A 6,736-nucleotide genomic window follows, 5' to 3' on the forward strand; every position below is an offset into this window, starting at 1 on the left:
GCGGGAGCGCCGCCGCACTTCCCAAGTGGCACACTATCCAGTGCGCCACCGGGCCGGCCCCGCTCTGTTGATAATTTAGGGAGTGCCGCCGCGCTTCCCAAGCGGCGCACTTATCCAGTGCGCCACCGGGCCGGCCCCGCTCTGTTGATAATTATCTGTCCTCAAAGACCTTTAGTTAGTCAGGGATCAAAGCACTACATTTTCTTTTTCCTTCACAGGATAATTGTAAAATAATAGGTCTATTAATTAGGCAGTGTGAAATCTATTTTTCCTGCCTATTATGAAACTGCATTTTATAAAAAAAAAATGTTCAAAGTTATCCAAAGGTTGTCTAAATAGTGCTAAATGACTAACCAAGAGAGCTCACTGCTGCTGCTATTTTATTTATTTTGGTGATGACTGGATGGAAAGCATCAATTCACTCTGAACGTCTCCTCATGGTTTAACCAAGTGCTGCTGAGGAAACAGCACCAGCCCATCCTTTTCCAGCATGATTTGTTGCTTCATGTGAAAGCACTTCTGACTGATGTGGTAACGTGCCATGTAAGCACCTCAGGTGGCATCAGTGAGAATCCACACTTAGGTGGATTGGGGCCACAGTGATAGCCATTCTCCTCATGTCCCACTGCCCTGTAATTCCAAAGTTGTTTATAGTCATGGATATGAAACATCACAGTGCATGCTGAATCTGATGAAATTATGCTCAATTTAGTTTCAGGTTTAAGTGATTTATTGTATTCTAGTTCTCAGGCTCTAACAGAACTGCCACTTTCTATCGGATGATTATCCAGGACCATCTGGGCCCTGCCTCACTGTCTAGGCTCTCTGCCTGATTTGTGTGTCACTTGTAGTCCCTGAGGTGGGTGGGGAAAGATACAGGGCCACCACCTTCTCTTTTCTGGCTGCTGGCCTCAGGACTAGTAGGATATAAGGGTAAGCTGCACGTCCAGCTGGTCTAATGCACCTGTTTTAAGAAAAAGCACACCTCTGTTACCTAAATGCCTTGAGATAAATATCATGAAGGAAGAATCATAGTGAAGTGAAAACTTATAGTTTTAGCTGATAGCAGATAAGGGATGAACTAGCTTTTGTCAGTTGTTGAACAGTATAAAATTTCCACTGAAAGAAGACTTCTCAGTGTTGCAAACATTTAAGCTGTACTATTTAGTAAACAGAGTACACAAGAGACCATGAGGCGGCCTGGTCAGCGGTACCTCCTGTTTATAAAGTGGGACATCTCAGTGAGCTGTGTGGAGGAAAAAGTGAAACTTGAAGACTTGGTGAAGCTGTAAAATTCTGCATACCTGGTTTTCCTCATATTAAATTAGTTTTGAATAGCTATGACCAAAGACTCCTGTCTGTTAAGACACTATAAATACAAAGAGCTGAAAGGCTCCACAGGGTTTGGGTGGACCAAGGGGCTGAGCTGCATAGTCAGCCTTTGCCTTTTGCCTTGGAATTAAGGATTCACAGGTGTAGTTTAGTTTTTTTTTTTATTGCTTTTTTTGGAGTGGGGGGTGGGGGGTGTCTGGCTGGTACAGGAATCCGAACCCTGGACCTTGGTTTTACAAGGCTGTGCTCCTAACCAACTGAGCTAACAGGCCAGCCTCTAGTTTTGTTTTAAAGTGATATAAAAGACAGGAAGACAGAACTGCAGGTTTTCATGGTGGTGCAGACAGTGACATTTCTGGAGAAGTTCAGGCGAGTGGGCAGGTGGACTCTGTCCTGCCCAAGGCTTAACTTTGTGCTTTGTGCTGTGTGTAGAGGGTCTCCCTGCCTCCTCGATGGCCCATGCTCAGAGCCGCATGATCACCCACCAGGGCATTGTCCTGGAGCCCAGAGAACTTAGCGCTGACATGGACTAGGGTGGCTCTGCCACTGAGCATCAGATTTTACCAAGGAAACTGGCACTGTAAGTTTCTCTGACAGCTTTCTATAGATTTGGAAGTTTCCATGTTACACAGTTGATCTCAATCACTCCATCTAGAACCCTCTCTCTCCCATTTTAGGGGGTCAACTTAACATCCTGTCCACAGAGCTATCCTCCCTTATAACTGAAACTTTAACAATATGCTTTGGTAATAATTTGTTTTTCTCTTCAGTCAGTCACATCAACACATGCTTCTTTGTTGAGAATCTGCTTCCTTATTAGACAGCTCCACGGGGAGGGATGTTGCATCTGTGTGCATGCCTCCACAGGCAAGGCTTTGCTTGGATGAGTGGCTGAAAGTGAATGCTCTTGGGTAAAGGACGTATTTACTGGAATTAGTAATACAGATTTCAACAAGCAGACAGGTATGAAGGTCAAATACCTTGAGAACTGGGGTCTGTAGAGTCTAACACTCTGAGGCCCAGTCCTGGGTGTACCACCTCTGCCTTTTGTGGCTGTACCCAAAAGACCCAGCTTCACACACAGTGGGGAAAGCAGCATAGCCTGACTCCTAGGATGGTTAAAGAGGAATCTGACAACCCAGCAGTCTGTCACTTTGTGAGGCTGTGAGCGCTGGCACTGGGGGTCTTATTGTTAGTGTGAATTCTTATGCCGGTAGGTGCCGAGTCATCTTTAAATGTTCACTTTTCAGAATAGGGGCTGAAGTCTCCTGTTTACAGCTCTTGGTGCCTTGTTTTCTTTTTTAATAGCAACTAGACTGCCGGTCAGGTGAATGAGGAACATGCAGGCCCCTCATTTAAAAGCACAACAAATGCTTTTTTTCTTTAGGAGATAGTTGGTTTTAAAAGAAGTCACTTTTTTTCTTAAGCATTTTTTTCCCTGATTCCTTATGCTGGGGAGTAGAGGACAGATAAGGAAAAGCTCTGGCCGAGCACCTCATCAGTGTGTAGCGGTGTCCTGCAGCACTTCTGATCTTTGTGGCGGGGATGCCTTCCTTCTTGTTCTCCCGCCCATGGCTCGCCCTGTTATCCCAGGCAGTTCTCAAGAACAGCCACAGCACCACCTGGGACTGTTCTTTGTCCTTTATCCACTAAAGGGGAAGTGGGGAGCAGGCTGACATGAGATTTGTTCATGAGTGATTCTGCCCACTGAGGAAAGTAAAGACTAGAATTGCAATGGTGAGTTCCTGCTCATTGTGTGTTGTCTGAAAATGTTCAGCCTGATGGGGGACTGTTTATCTTAAGGTCACAATTCAGTGTTAGCTGGCATGAAAAGGTTTTTTTTTTACCCCTAACTTCCCCTAAGAAAGACTCTGCTGAAAGTGTTTGCCACTGAGCAGTTTCCTCAGGAACTCTTTTTGGTTTTATGTATGTCCAATTCTTAGGTTTATGAGCATTTTCATGCCCCCTTTCCCCCCCAGTATTACAGGAAAGGAAAAGCAGACAAACTATTGTCAGGAGTGATTACTGCACAAATTTGACATAACGCCCCTAGAAGAAGGCTTGCTTCTGATATTATTTCATCCAGGTTATACATTTGCAAGGAATTTACACCCCTCAATGTTCCAGTACTGTAGCAACAGTAACTCTAGCTCAGTTGTGGAGATCACCTTCCTGGCAGTCTGGGCTACTGGAAAGTTCCTGCTGATGGGCAAGATCTAACAAGGGCTAGCTGTGTTTTCTCTGAAAATGTTCAACTTTTAGTGGCATCGGCAAATGGTTCTCAAGGGAAGAGCAAGCAAAGCCCAGCGACCCTGGCCCAGGAGGAGCAGGTGCAGCCTGGGGGACCTTGCTGCTGGGTCACGATGTCCTGGGGGATGAGGTCTTGGACACAGGTACTGTCTCCCCATCGTCAATACCCTGTACTTTTCTCTGCTATGTTGACTCCTGAGAACACGAGACTTAACATGTTTATCATAAAAGCCACTTTATTTTCTTGGCAATCTGTATTTTTTAAAATACAAGACAGCCTGATATAGCTAGTTAGCACACTGGTGTTTGGTGCCTTTGCAAAGATGAATTACCTCTTGCTGCTATGTCATCACTTGAGTTACCCCCGAGATGTGGACATGTCCCTGTTGGAGCTGTTCCCACTCTTCTTGAACCCACAAAGAGAATGAAGAAACACGTCAGGCCATATCGTAAGTACTATGTTGTCATTGTTATAGTAAGATGAAGGAATTATGGAGTGACTTTTATCTGTATTTTTTAGTCTTTCTGGAATATGTTGAAAAAATAAGTAGAAATGGGTACGATATTAACAAACATTATGTATTTATAACTGGGTGTCTTTTAAATGTGCCATTTGTTATTTAAGCAGTTTCACATTCTGCTCATATAAGGACATGAGGCTGTTACCAAAGGCGGGGAGGGTTGTGTGGAGCTGGCTCTAGAGCATACAGTCTCTCTCTCTTCGCTACCCAAGTGTCCTTTGTGTGTGACACACATGCTGCCTATGACGTATCTGCTGGTATCATTTACCCAACTCACAGAGTTACAGACCCTCAAGTGGAGTCAGCTCAGGATGGTCCAGGCACAAAGGTGACCTCCAGCAGAAGCAGGCTCAGCCTGCACACAGATCCCATTTTCCAGATCACCCTGTGATTATATGGAATTTGGAAAAATGAAGTTGTTGCAACATCTGGGGCTTCTTGCGTTGTTGGAAAGTGTGAAGGTTAATTCTAGGTGTCAACTTGATTAGATTAAGGAATGCCGAGAAACCTGGTAAAGCTATCTTTTTAGGTGTGTCCAAGAGGGTGTTTTCAGCAGCTATTAGCATGAGAGCCTGAGTGGCCTGGGTGGGAAAGACCTGCCCTCAATGTGGGTGGGAACCATCCAATCTGCTGGGGGCCCAGAGAGAACAAAAGACAGAGGAAAGAGGTGAAGCTCTATGCATTGGAGCTGGGACACACTCTTCTGTCCTGTCCATGGACATGAGAGTTCGAGACTCTTCAGCTTTTGGGTTCCAGGACTTACGCCAAGGACACATTCAGATTCCTCTCACATATTTATAACATATCCTATTGATTCTGTCTCTCTGGAGAAGCCTAGTACAGAAAGCTTTATGTGATTTGGGATACATCTCTTTTGGTCTCAAGTTTGGTATGTGTGCATAAAACTCACCCCTCACTGCCCTCTTGAACTTGTTGACCTATTTTAAATTTAGATGATGACTTGGCACAATGAAATGATGGGGAAGGGGGAATAAATAAAACAAAATCAGTTTACTTCCCAGCAGGAAGTAAACTATTTCTGATTGAATTAATTTTTTTCAGTTCCCTAAAGTAGCAAATTCCAGCTGTAACAGCCAGCTCTATTTGAGGAGTCAACTGGACTTTATGCAAAAAAATCTCAGCCAAAAAACAAAACCGGAAACGAGTAACACAAACCAAACAAAAACTTTGAGTGCTTGTTATTTGAGTAAAACTGTATAAAAATAACTTGATATTTAAACAAAATGACAAACGATGTGGCTGGCTTAAACTGTTATAGCATGTCTGTCTCTCTGAGGGAAGGTTTTGGAAGCTGGAGACCATCTGTCAGCAGGTCAGCCGGGCCTCGGCCCTGGTGGCATCCACACAGGGGTGTTGTTCCTTTCTCCTTGTCACCTTCTCAGGGAGAGGTCAGGTAACCAGAGCTCGCTTGCAAGACTGGTAAGTGCTGTGCCCATATTCTGGGTGATCAAAGTGAGGTCAGAGAATCTAACTCTTGGATACCTGGAGTGAGTTTGTTAGAACCCATCACAGGTGATGAGCTGAAGTTGGAGGCAGTTGAGGTGGGGAAACAGGGCACCCTTCATTTACTCATCTGCATTTCTGCTGGGTGTGTTTCCAAAGAATAATGTAAAGTATTGCTGGGGCAAGGAGTGTTGGACAGAGCACCCGGAGACAGCTCTGCACCACTAAGCCAACTGGAAATCCAATCCCTGTCCTGTGAGGGTCTGCGGATGGGAGGACTGTGTGTTCACCAAACCTGAGTAGTCCCCTGAGATGCAGTCGGAGATCTGTGGCTGGACTGTGGAGTGACTGCTCTGTGACTTACTGCATTTCCTAGGCAGGTTCCCCATCCAGTGTGGGTTTTGGGGTCAGATGGCTGGAATTTGGGTACCTGTGCTGCAGTAGATGGCTGTTTTACCCTGAGCATGTTTTGAAGCACCCTGGCCCTGGTGAGAGTCAGGCCCAAAGCCCCTCCTGGGCAGGTGGCATCTCACACAGGGTGTGCCATGGCCCATGAGCTCCATCTCATCACACCCTGTGTGGCTTGTGGCTGTATCCAGCCAACGTGCAGGGTCAGCAGCGCCTGAGGATGCACAGTCAGCAAAAGCATGTCCTTAGGTTCCCCTCAGAGTTCCCAGCCCCCTTGACTGATCCAGACCTCAGTTGATCCAACTCCTGGGCAGGTGGCATCTCACACAGGGTGTGCCATGGCCCATGAGCTCCATCTCATCACACCCTGTGTGGCTTGTGGCTGTATCCAGCCAACGTGCAGGGTCAGCAGCGCCTGAGGATGCACCGTTAGCAAAAGCATGTCCTTAGGTTCCCCTCAGAGTTCCCAGCCCCCTTGACTGATCCAGACCTCAGTTGATCCAAGCTGTGCTCTGCAGCGTGATCCACTCCTGTGCCCAGCCTCATTCAGCCCGACCACAGCCAACTTTTAATTAGATGCCCAAAACACGACTGACTTGAAGGCTTGTATCCCCCACTTCCCCACTGCTGAGGTCAGGGCTCAGTGCCTGGTGCAGAGGCTGCTGTCAGCCTTTGGGCTGGACTCCTGGCTCCGAGTGCAGCACCTGTTGTCCAAGTTCTAGGAGGCCAGAAGGAAGGTCTCCCCCCATCCCAAACTAAGC

The sequence above is a fragment of the Galeopterus variegatus genome, unplaced genomic scaffold (genome assembly GCF_000696425.1).
Source record: "Galeopterus variegatus unplaced genomic scaffold, G_variegatus-3.0.2 Scaffold4615, whole genome shotgun sequence".
In the NCBI taxonomy this organism is placed as follows: Eukaryota; Metazoa; Chordata; class Mammalia; order Dermoptera; family Cynocephalidae; genus Galeopterus; species Galeopterus variegatus.